Consider the following 12,381-nt stretch of genomic DNA (forward strand, 5'->3'; position numbering starts at 1 on the left):
AGTTGGTGGCCAAGGGCTCTGAGAAGTTAACAGAGTTCACTAGGGATTAAAACAGTAAGAGTGTAAAATTCCCTGTCCCTCGAACACTGTACAGGGCATTCAGTTACTTCATCCTGTTTCTTCCTTCCTAGGATAACCCATCTCTGGTTTACCTTCTCCAAGGACAGAGCACGTACAACTTTACAAAACCACTCCAAATTGTTTAGGGTGCATACCCTTTCCTATTTTTGGACAAAAGGAGTACGATTGCAGCACCAGCTACATCACTGGTGCTGTGACTCAACTAAACCTTTGATTTTCAGAAGAGAAACCTTTATAACCCAGCAGATCAGCTAGGATAACCCATAAGGATGGAAAGCATTCAGTGTGGATTTTCTGGTATAGCCCCAATTTCATAAGTTGCTATTCTTTTCAATAAAAATGAATTATTAGACATGCACTAAATATGATGTAAATTTATAGCTCTGAAAGGTATTTTCTATCTATGGACTCATAATTTAGAAAAAAAAGACATCAGGTAAAATATCCCCAATTAAAAAGGTAGGGAATTACTGTTACCATCAAGCTTAAGAAGTTGGAAAAAATTCTATGTAAGGGATATAAAGATGAATTCTAAATTTTCAGTCCTTGGCTCCCCAAAGGGTGCAGTATCCGGTAACAGGGGTTTTCATTTTCATTTTGTGACATATGTGTGACCACAGTTCCTTTACTCTTGATCTACCTATTATTCTACATTCATATCTGTCTGCATAACCCTGAAATAACCAATCACTTTAATCAATCCCATCAGTACTATGGGAACTAGGAAAAGGCAAGCCAGTTGTTGGACTCTAAGAAGTGGTTCACACAAGAGACTCCATCTAGTTGGGCCGTGTCGTAATGATGATCACTGTCCTACCGATGGCTGAAGGGTTCTTGACGAGTTCCTGACCCAGAGAAGGAACGGACAAGGGTCTGAGCCTTTTCTTACATCTCATACAACACCTGTCAACAGAGTTCTAACCACAGAAGACAGGCTGATGCAGCAAAAGCCGAGTTCTTTGTAGATCTGAGGAACCTACAGATCCCATGGAGGGGAAAGTATATTTTGGCTTTGGAGTCCAAACACTTGGCTTTTATATATTTCTGAGAAAGAGCATATGGAACGTGAATAAATCTTTTCAATATCCTTGGGGGTTTGTGTTGTTGTTTGGGTTGTTTTTAACTACAAGATGTCTACAAAACATCTTGATCACTGTGTTTCTAAATTTACTGCTTGTTGAGGTCCTTTTAAATTTCTATTTGAAAGTAAAAGAACTTGGGATTGTGGTGGTGATTTAAGGAACATTATGTCTTCGTCTCATAGACTCTGATCCTCTTTTGTCCTATAAGCAACAAATAATACTTTTTAGAATACTGGTAACCTATGTTATTATTCCTGGGTGTCTGAGCTGAATTTCTGTGCAAATGTGTTCATAACTTAAATAAAATAGCAAACCAGTGCAGCTTGACTCGGAGTTAGCAATGGATCAAAGTTGCTTCTCGTTGTCTTTCAGCTTGCCCAGCTTTCAAAAACAGATAAAATCTAAAGTGGAATGGTCTGTTGGCAGAAACCAACAATACTGTAAAGCAATTATCCTTCAATTAAAAAACAAATTTCAAATAAAAAACAAAACAAAAAATTAAGTGGAATGGTCATTCATTATACCTGATTTATGTAACATATCGTATTTCATATTTTGATGGGGTACTGTCAGGAAATTCTAAGCTGGTTTACAAGGAACAAGTAAGCTCTGGTTTATAGGCATTTGAAAGTATTTTTCCACAACCATGTCATATAACTGTTTCTTAGTTTTCCCTTTTCTTAAATGACCTCATTTTAACAATTTTAATACCTCCCATGTGTATATGAATTTGGTGCTTTTACAAACATTATCTCTTTTGATCCTCATACCGTCAATAACAGTGTTGTTATTAGACCTATTTCAGGGTGACTAAAAGCTCAGACTCTGAAATGAGACTGAGGAGAATTTGAATGTTGGTCTTCTTAGTTTTCTAGCTGTGTAACACTGAACAAGCTTCATAGACGTTCTGAGCCTCAGTTTACTTATCTGTAAAATGGGGGTGAAAATAATGCTTACTCCACAGGATTGTTGTGAGGTTTAAAGGACTAAAAGTGCTTAGTATATAGTAAGTGCTCGATAAATATTGGTATTTAACCAAAAGGTAAGTGAAGCTGAGAGTCACTGGGAGGTGTGCCCTTGATTGCAGCCAACGCGAGAACCCGGGTTTGGGACTTCAAAGCCTACGGTGGACCCTCTCACTTTGTTTGCAAATGCAGTTGTTTGGAGTGTGACTCAGCATTGTTTCCAATCGTCCTTTGCCTACACGCTGATCAAACACGAAAGCACTTTTTCCTCTAAACCAGTGGATTTCAAAACCTTCCGTAGATGCCTTCATGAAAGACAATGGACAACCAGGTCTTGTCCTGGCACAGAAAAATGCAGCCAGGTTAAGTGCAGACAAATCACTGAGAAAAAAATATTCTACAAAGATGGGCTTCAGTAGTAGTGCATTGCCTTAGCAGGAAGCTGTTACAAGCAGTCAGCTGGCAAGAGGGATTGAAGACAATCTCAAGGTCTTTACATCAATGTATTTTAGTCTTTTTATTTTATCTATTTTCAAAATTTTATTTTTTATTTTTTTGCCACGCACTGCATGTGGGATCTCAGTACCTTCACCGGGGATGGGACCAGCGCCCCCTGCAGTGGAAGACTGAGGTCTTAACCACTGGGCAGCCAGGAAAGTCCCTATTTTTTGAAACATTCTTAGAACACATGACTCAGGTATTCTGTTGGGTTAAAAGGAAAAGTGCATTGGCTTGAATGTCTGGTAAGTGCCCAGAACTTCCAAACATAATAATAGTCCCTTTAAGTCATCATATGTGTATATAGGAGTGGAGAAAGCTTATAAATGAAACTCATTTAAGTGCTATAATTCTTTGAGGCTCTGTTCCTTGAGTTCTGAGTAGGGTTGTTCTCAAGAACAAAGTCCCTTATTACAAATACACACTTGGGCTCCCTCAGTGCTTTCTGAGTCATTTCAGTTAATTTATTTACCCTTTGGCTGTCTTCGGTACACGTTTGAGCCCTACTGGTATTCATAGGGAGTATGTCATAATCACAGGCAATAAAAACGTGTTCCTCTATTTTTAACCTTGAAGCCAATACCATTCCAACTCAGACGTTAATGTTCTAGGCTCTCAAGTCCTAAATTATAAAGTTTCTGGTTGAGTTCTAGTCCCAGAATCCTCAGAAACTGATGGTGAGGTTTCATAATTTCAAGTTTGGTATTTTCTTACATGGAATTTTAAAAGTGGTTTGCTGGAAGAGGGATACTCTGTTTTGTTTCCAGGAGAACTTAAAGAGGGAGAAGATGGAGTATAAATGTAGAAACAGACCCAAAATTTTAATTCTTTTGACTTGGCTATTAATTACTATGGGTGACTTTCAAAATAATAGCTCTCAAATATTTAACCAAAAATGTATAGTGTGAGGTGGTTCAAATTCTTTACTTGGTGAAATGACACTTGGAAGATATCTTTAATAGACATAGTGTAAGACAGTATTTGTTGATTTTATAGGAGGTATCAGTTGTCAAGCACCATCTGAAATTCTTCATGAAATAAACAAAAATACAGCATCAGGGTTTGAGATTCATCTTCAACCAGCAAAAGTGAAATAAAAAATTCTAACCCAAGATCTCTGAAGATGATATATATTTCTCTTGTGGAAAAAAAAATGAATATAAATAAATAAAATCAAAGCTATCTTGATGTTATTAGTCTTAGAGGAAAATCCCCTGGAACTTAGGCATCTCTTTAGATTCTTTCTTCAGCAGGAGACTCCTTCCAAAAAGAAAAGAAAAATAACAATTATATAGAATAATTGCAGAATTCTAGTTGACAAGAGAAAAAGGACAGTAGTTTTCTGGTTTTCAAATGGGCCCAGGTAGATCTGTCCAAATTCAGGTCTTCCTAGTAAATAAGAGGTTATGTTTCCCAATACAAACTCCCTCTGTTTTGTTTCATAAACTATAATGTCTAATGCTGTTTCCTTAGACATTTCAAAATATGATCTCCCTGGTACCTGGCTCAATCCACGTTAAAAGATACTTAGGGAGATGATTCACTAATGAGGAACCTTGCAGACAGCAGAGAGAATAGACAGTGGTACCTCCTATCTGCGAGGACATGAGATTTTATGTCTGGAAAGATGTCTGTGGAATAGGCCCATGTAGGTCCACACTAACTGCAAGGTGTGGTTCCTGGCACTACTTCCAACCCGATTCATTGCTGTCTTCCTGCGGGGTGCTGGGTGACTCAGGGCCTTGGTTTTGGCACACACAGACTTTCTCCTCTAAATTTCAAAGGCAGTTGAGTTTGACAGACACTGAACAGAGTGGTTCAGTGACTCAGGGAACAACTGTTTGGTGGCCAAAGAGAAATGATCTTGCCGTAATAATAGCCTGCAATCTGCTATCCATTTCCTTCTTGAAATCTCAAAGATCACAGGAAGAACTCATCCCAGGGAGATAGCAACTGGCAGGTAGAGAAGTGGAAACAAAAATCCTAGCGCAATTCAGCTGCTAGTCTCGATCAGGATCCCGGCGTACCCTTCCTTGTCAGAAGCAGAAACAGTCAGTCTCCCGATATGAATTACGGATGATTTAGGGACATGATTTTTTTTTTCCCAACAACTTCCTATGACATCAAGAAAAATGGGTCATCACAACTGTCAGCTGGTCTCTCGAGCAGTCCAGATTAAGAAGATAGGCACCGAAAATCTCCTTGAGTCACTCATCAACTTTTGTCTGCACTTGAAGGTCACTTAAATACCAAAACAAATATTGGTTACTGAAACTGATGAAATAGAAGAAGTTAAGAAGTGAAAAATCTGGACCAACAGAATGCTGGGCTCTTCAATTGTCAAGCACCTCTCACCAGCACCAAATCCCAGTGAAGTTTTTAAACCTCACCAAAACGTAACGTGGAATTTTTTTTAAGTATAAAAGTGAGAGTTGCTCAGTTGTATCCAACTCTTTGCAAGCCCATGGACTATACAGTCCATGGAGTTTTCCAGGCCAGAATACTGGAGTGGGTAGTCTTTCCCTTCCCCAGGGGATCTTCCCAACCCAGGGATCGAACCCAGGTCTCCCGCATTGCAGGCAGATTCTTTTCCAGCTGAGCCGAAAGGGAAACCCTTTTAAAATATGGGGACAGAAAAATTAGGAAAGGGAAAGAAAGAGTAATAAGATCTTTCTCTGTTCTGAAGGCATGCACAGGTTAAAAAGGTAGAGTTTTGGATGTAGACCACCTGAGATCAAGCCCTAATTCCTATCTATTAACTTTGTAACCTTGAGCAAATAGATAGGGAAAAAATGGAAACAGTGACAGACTTTATTTTCTTGGGATCCAAAATCACTGAGGATGGTGACTGCAGCCATGAAATTAAAGACACTTGCTCCTTGGAAGAAAAGCTATGACAAACCTAGTCAGAGTATTAAAAAGCAGAAACTTCACCATGCTGATAAAGGGCCACATAGTCAAAGGTATGGTTTTTCCAGTAGTCATATACGGATGAGAGTTGGACCATAAAGAAGACTGAATGCCAAGGAATTGATGCTTTTGAACTATGGTGCTGGATAAGACTCCTGAGAATCTCTTGGACAGCATGGAGATCAAACCAGTCAATTCTAAAGGAAATTACTCTGAATATTTATCGGAAGGACTGATGCTGAAGCTGAAGCTCCAACACTTTGCCCACCTGATGCGAAGAGTTGACTCACTGGAAAAGACCCTGATGCTGGGAAAGATTGAGGGCAGAAGAAGGGAGTGACAGAGGATGAAATGGTTGGATGGCGTCATCGACTCAATGGGCATGAGTTTGAGCAAGCTCCGGGAAATGGTGAAAGACAGGGAAGCCTGGTGTGTTGCAGTTCATGGGGTTGCAAAGAGTTGGACATGACTGAGCGACTGAACAACAACAAACCCTGGGAAAGTTATGCCATGTCTCTGCTTCTCAGTTTTCCAGTCTGTAAAATGAGGCTAATACAAGCACCTACCACAAAGGGTTGTCGTGCAGATTAATTAAGTTAAAATATGAGAAGCACTTAGAACAAGGCAGTCAAAATTTTAGCTAATATGACAAGAGTTAAATTTGGTTTACGTTTTAAATCACTTTCATGCTAAGTATTGTTTTTCGACTGCACGGCCTCTAGGATCTTAGCTCCCCAAGCAGGGATTGAACCCATGTCCCCTGCAGTGAAAGCTCAGGACTGTAACCACTGGACCACGAGGGAAATCCCAATGTTGAGTATCATTTTTTAAATATAAAGGTGTGGACCCTCCCAGTGTGTCCTCCCTACTTTTATATTTACTTGATCTCTCTTTACCCCTTCTAATACTCATCTTCTCTCACTCTTCCTTTCTCACACATGAATATACAAAATCACACAACCACACTTACAGGAAAAACATTATACCAGAGTTTGTAAACACCATCTTGAATTTCACACATCACCTTGGCCATGCTCTCTGTCTGTAAAATATATGTAGTTTCACATGCCTTTTCAGAGATATCCCATTTCTCAAAAGTACTAGAGCCATCTACAATAATCACTAATTATTAGACAAATGTAAATCAAAACTATAATGAAGTGCCACTTCACACAGGTCAGAATGGCCATTCCCCCAAAGTCTGGAAATAATAAATGCTAGAGTGGGTGTGGAGAAAAGAGACTCTCCTACTCTGTTGGTGGAATGTAAATTGGTGCAGCTACTATGGAGAACAGTATGGAGGTTCCTTAAAAAAAAAAAAAAAACTAAAAAAAAAAACAACTAAAAATAGAGCTACCATACAATCCAGTAATCCTACTCCTGGGCATATATCTGGAACAGACAAAAATTCTAATTTGACAAGACTACATGCACACCAGTAGTCATAACAGCACTATTGACAGTTGCCAAGACATGGAAGCAACCTGAGTATCCATCAACAGATGAATGGATAAAGAACATGTAGTATATTTATTCAATGCAATACTACTCAGTCATAAAAAAAGAATGGAATATTGCCATTTGCAGCAATATGAATGGACCTAGAGATTATCATACTGAGTGAAGTAAGTCAGAGAGAGAATAACAAATAGTATATGATATCACTTATGTATGGAATCTAAAAAATAATACAAATGAGTTTACTTACAAAACAGAAATAGACTCCAAACATAGAAGACAAACTTATAATTACCAAAGGGCAAAGGTGGGGGAGGGATAAGTTAAGAGTATGGGATTAACAGATACACACCACTATATATAAAATATATAAACAGCAAGGATTTACTATTTAGCAGGGAACTATATTTAATATTTTGTAATAACCTATAATATAAAGGAATCTGGAAAAAAAGTAACCAAATCACTGCTACATACCTGAAACCAACAAAATATTGTAAATCCATTATACCTCCACTAAACAAACAAATGAACAAAATTAGAGTCATGTAAGATGGAGGGGTATGAACAATTGAATGTGAACCACTCCATGGTACTAGAGACTTTCATTTTCAGTCATTATGGGTGAATTTGTACTAAACTAGTTCTGCTATAAAAAAAATATAAAACTGAAATAGAAGTGTTCACACTCTAGACAACAATCAGAGGACAAGTGTGATCACTGAGAAAAGGAAAACACATGATGTCAGTTGCATAATCACCTTCAGCTTCCTTCCGAGAAAGAACCTTCTGGATGTGGTGCAGGAAGGGTTAACTTAATCAAAGCACAATGATCTCACTGATCTGATGGGATAACTGAAGTTCAGGTTTGCTTAGGTGGCTGAAATTTGTGTGTTGCATACCAGAGAAAAAGGGGCTGTATATAGAGCAGTAACTCTGATAACTCTGCATAAAAGTCTCCTTGAATCTTTTACTGGAGACTAAATTATGTATGCATAGAAAAGACTCTGCAAGCCATGGCAGAGAATAATGATTAAGAAACTGTGAGCCCCAATGCAAAGATTCCAGATATTGCACAGGGCTTGGAGACCTTGGAGGTCTGACAAATCAGAATAGGATGACTTCGCTATACATACTGGGCATTCCTTTGAGATCTTAGAAGGGCAAAGAGGTAGGAGTAGGTCTATTCTAGCTACAGAATAAGAGTTACTCTATACCCAACATTAAAGCAAATCTCAAAAGGATCAAGCTAATCTGTGACTAAATTAGCTACCTGACAGAACAAAAGTCAACACTCTTCAAAAAAAGAAAAGCAAACCACTTGCAACATTGTAAAATCCACAATTTCCAATATACTATGAAAAAAAAATCACTAGCTAAGTAAAGAAACAGAAAACTGTGATCTAGAACTAAGGTGAAAAAATAGTCAAAAGAAACAGACCCAGAGATAACACAGATAATGGAATTAGTAGACAAGAATTTTAAAACATAGTAAGAACCTTAGGTGAAAACTAGACATAACAGGTGAACAGAAGAAATCTCCATATAGAAATACAAACTATAAAAAGGACCAAATGGAAATTCTATGTGTAAAAATTATTATATCTGAAATTAAAATTTTACCAAATGACCTAAACAGCAGATTGGATGTTGCCGAAGAAGAGATCAAAGAACTTGAAGCACAGAAAGTGAAAAGATTGAAAAAAATGAACAGATCCTAGGGATATGAGGGACAATATAAAATGGTCTAGTACAGGTGTAACTGGAGTCCTAGAAGGAAAGAAAATTGAGATTGAGTCATAGAAATTATCTGAAGACCCAATGACCAACTTCTCCCCCTTATTTGATGAAAAACATTAACCCATAGATCCTAGAAATGTAATTAATCTCAAGAAGAAAAAACAAGATCAAATCTATACCTAGACATATTATAGTTATATTGCTGAGACAAAAATAAATAGAAAAAAAGTTAAATAGCCAGGCAATCATATACAGAAAAATAAAATTTTTAAGTACTGACTTCTCATCAGAAACAATGAAAGCCGGAAGACAATGGAAGAATATGTTTAAAATGCTGAAAGAAAAATTTGCCAATTAGGAATCCTATCTCCTTTAAAATGTGAAGGCAAAAATAAAGCCTTTTTTTAAGATAAAAATTGAGATAAGTCACTGCTGATAGACATGCACTATAAAAAATATTAAAGGAAGTTCTTTGTGCTGAAGAATTGCATAGACAAAGGAGTGAAGAGCATCATTATATATGTGGGTAAATATAATTATTTTTATTTTCCTAACTGTATAATTGCCTAAAAAGTAATTGTGTAAAAGTACAGTTTATAATATATGTAGAAGTAAAATATATGAAAATACCACATTGCAAGATTCTTATATACAAAGTGGCAGCATATTAATTCATGGAAGGTTATGATAAGTTAAGAATGTAAATAATACTTCCTAGATCAACCAGAAAAAAAACAAATATAGTGAAAGGCTAATAGAGGAGATAAAACAGTGCTACATAATACTAAATTATTACAAAAGAAGGAGGAAAAAAAGGAACAAAGACAGGTGGGACAAATAGAAAATAAGATTGTAGACTTATGTGCCATGTGCTCAGCTGTGTCCGACTCTTTTTGACCCCATGGACTGTAGCCTGCCAGGCTCCTTAGTCTATGGAATTTTCCAAGCAAGAATGCTGGAGTGGGTTGCCATTTCCTCCTCCCAACCCAGGGATCAAACCCAAGTCTCCTGTGTCTCCTACATTGCTGGCAGACCCTTTACCCGCTGAGCCATAAATCCAACTATATTAACAATTGTGTTGAATGTAAATTTATTAAATACTCTAATTAAAGGCACTTATCAAATTGCATAAGAAAACAAGATCTAATTTTATGCTAAAGAGATGTACTTTAAACATAAACAGATGAATTAAAAATTTAAAATGGCAAAAGATACAATGCATAAACACTAATCATAAGAAAGCAAAGCAGAACTAAGGGGAGAAATAAACAAATTCACAATTATTGCTGGATGTTAACTCTTCTGTCTCAGTAACTGATAAAACAAGCAGACAAAAATATTAGTGAGAATATAAGATTTGGAACAGTACTATCAACAACTTAATTTAATTAACACATTGAAAATTATACCCAACAATTGCAGAATACACTTTTTTTTTCAAGTACACAGGAAATGCTCACCAAGATAAAACATATATAGGGTCATAAAGGACTTCCCTGGTGGTTCAGACAGTGAAGAATTCTCCTGCAATGTGGAGGACCTGGGTTTGATCCCTGGGTTGGAAAGATCCCCTGCAGAAGGGCATGGCAACCCACTCCAGTATTCTTGCCTAGAGAATCCCATGGACAGAGAAGCCTGGCTGGCTATAGTCCATGGGGTCGCAAGAGTTGGACACGACTGAGCAACTAAGCCCAGAGCAATGGCAGGGTCATAAAACCATTTTCAGTGACTTTCAAAGGATTGAAGCTATATGGCATGTTATTTGATCACAAAAGAATTGAATTATAAGTCATTAACAGAAAGAGATGTAGGGCTTCCCTGGAGACTCAGCAGTAGGGAATCTATCTGCCAATGCAGGAGACATGGATTTGATCCCTGGGCCAGGAAGATCCCACACGTTGCAGAGCATCTAAGCCCTCGGCCACAACGACAGAACCTGTGCACCACAACTTCTGAAGCCACAGCTATCGAGCCTGTGCACCACAACTTCTGAAGCCTGAGCGCCCTAGAGTCCATGCTCCGTAACAAAAGAAAGCACTGCAGTGAGAAGAGGTCTCACTGCAACTAGAGTAGCCCCCACTTGCCGCAATTAGAAAAAAGCCCTCACAGCAAAGAACACCCAAGAGAACCAAAAGTAAATAAATACATAAAAATTTTTAAAAAGAGATGTAAACTATCCCCAAGTTGAATTTGAAATAAATACTTTTAAAAATCACATCAGAAAAATTGTAGGATGCAGCCAACATAGTACTCAGGGTATTACATACTTCAATTAGAAGAGGACAGATTTTACATAAACAATGCAAGAATCTAGAAAAAGAGGAAACAAAGCCAAAATATGTAGTAATAAAAAATAATAATAAAGAACATAAATCAATAAAATAGAAAAACAATCTCAATATCAAACACTGATTCTTTGAGAAAGATCAATAACGGTAACATATTTCTAGGTAGATTGATAAAGAAAAAGAGAGAAAATACAAATTAACAATATAAAGAATAGAAAGGGGTGTCACCACCAACCTTTCAAACTTTAAAAGGATAATAAAAGGTTATTATGAACACCTTTATGTCAATAAATTTGAGAATTTAGTTGAAACAGAATTTGTGTCCTACATACTGATATAAGAAGAAATAGAAAACCCAAATAATCCTATATCTTTACCTATGGGGAAGGAATTAAGAATCTTCTGTAAAGGAAATTCCAGTCTGTGATAGTTTCACTGGTAAATATTATCCAAATATGAGTAAGAAATATAATATCAATTTTGTATAAATTTTTTGAGAAAATATATCCAAATTTACTTTATGGGGCATTATAATGCCCCTATAATAATAGCCAAGGACATTATACAAAAAGAAAGTTATAATTAATATCTCTCGAGACCATAGGCAAAGTATTTAACAGAATATTAGCAAATCAGTGACTTCCCTGGTGGTCCGGTGGCTAAGACTCCACACTCCCACGTGGGGGCCTGGGTTCAATCCTTGATCGGGGAACTGGATCCCATACGCACAACTAAAGATTCCACATGCTGCAACTAAGACCCGTACAGCCAAATAAATTAATTAATTAAAAAAAAGAATATTAGCAAACCAAATCCGATAATACATAAAAATGGTAATGTATCATGATCAGGGAGAGTTTACTCCAGGAGTGCAATATTGGTTTAATATTAAAGTTCAATGTAATTTATCACATCTACAAAATAAAGAACAGGGACACAATCATGTTCACATATGTAGAAGAAGGACTTCAAATGACCATTCAGGAAAAAGAAAATTTAAAAAAACATCAATTTTAGTGAACCAGGAGTGAAGAGAACTTCTTTAACCCGATACAAGGCAACTATGAATAACCTACAACTAACCTCCCCCAGAGCATTAAGTCTGGAACAAGGCAAGACTGCCTGCTTTCACCGTTTCTCAACATTGTACTGAATGTCCTAGTCAGGGCAACAAAGAAAAATGAAAAAGAGACAAAATAGCGTTTAGGGGGAAAAAAAAAAGAAGAAGCAAAACTGTTTTTATTCGTGGGTGACATCTGTACTAGAAACAAGGATCAGGCCCAGTCATATTTTTGACAGTGTCACCAGTCAGCAAACCACATAACCATCTAGACAACTCACAGGAAATCCCCCTAATAT

At 37.2% G+C, this 12,381-nt stretch overlaps 1 long non-coding RNA gene across 3 annotated transcripts in view; it reads right to left on the reverse strand.

The window, feature by feature from the left end:
• LOC113905391 overlaps nucleotides 1-12,381 on the reverse strand; it is a 101,854-nt gene that overhangs the window by 48,213 nt on the left and 41,260 nt on the right. The window contains exon 3 of one of the 3 annotated variants that reach the window (XR_003514659.1): nucleotides 3,563-3,886. The exons of the other annotated variants lie outside the window; for them this stretch is intronic. This is a non-coding gene — a long non-coding RNA (uncharacterized LOC113905391). Of the gene's footprint in view, nucleotides 1-3,562; nucleotides 3,887-12,381 lie in introns of those variants that run through there. 3 annotated transcript variants of the gene reach the window in all.

The sequence above is a fragment of the Bos indicus x Bos taurus genome, chromosome 15 (assembly GCF_003369695.1).
Source record: "Bos indicus x Bos taurus breed Angus x Brahman F1 hybrid chromosome 15, Bos_hybrid_MaternalHap_v2.0, whole genome shotgun sequence".
Taxonomy (NCBI): domain Eukaryota; kingdom Metazoa; phylum Chordata; class Mammalia; order Artiodactyla; family Bovidae; genus Bos; species Bos indicus x Bos taurus.